Source organism: Antrostomus carolinensis, unplaced genomic scaffold (genome assembly GCF_000700745.2).
Source record: "Antrostomus carolinensis isolate BGI_N321 unplaced genomic scaffold, ASM70074v2 scaffold34394, whole genome shotgun sequence".
NCBI lineage: Eukaryota > Metazoa > Chordata > Aves > Caprimulgiformes > Caprimulgidae > Antrostomus > Antrostomus carolinensis.
Genome location: NW_010309361.1, coordinates 1 through 372, shown reverse-complemented (window position 1 = coordinate 372; position 372 = coordinate 1). Strand labels below are relative to the sequence as shown.

Genomic DNA, 372 nt, shown 5'->3' with positions numbered 1-372 from the left:
AGCCAGCAGGCCTGCAGACAGGAGCAGGAGCAGTGCCAGAGCCCCGGGTGAGGGAGGGGAGAGGAGCTGAGCTTTACCTTTCGCGTTCAACTCATTTCTCTGCGCCTGCAGGCGCCGCAGGTTCTGGCTCTTCTCGTTCACGATGAGCTGTTGGGAGAGAAGCTTCACTGAGTCCTCACTCAGCCTCCAGTGTGGCCTTTATCTTGGGACAGTGACCTGCAGGGGGACAGTCCTTCCTCCTGGCAGGATGTGGGCAGCTGAACCCCACTGCCAAGGGCTGGGCAATGCCCCCCCCCACAGGACTGAGACTCATCTCATTAACCCACCACCCAAAGGTTGGGTTCAGAGAATCCCAGACTGGTTTGGGTGGGA

General features: G+C 59.7%; 1 protein-coding gene across 1 annotated transcript in view; it reads right to left on the bottom strand.

The window, feature by feature from the left end:
- Nucleotides 1–144, bottom strand: part of PSMC5 (proteasome 26S subunit, ATPase 5) — a 3295-nt gene extending 3151 nt beyond the window's left edge. Inside the window, 1 exon segment of the mRNA XM_010166096.2 lies at nucleotides 78–144. The gene's annotated coding sequence lies outside the window, so the exon portion shown is untranslated.
- Between the last annotated feature and the right edge of the window lie 228 nt (nucleotides 145–372).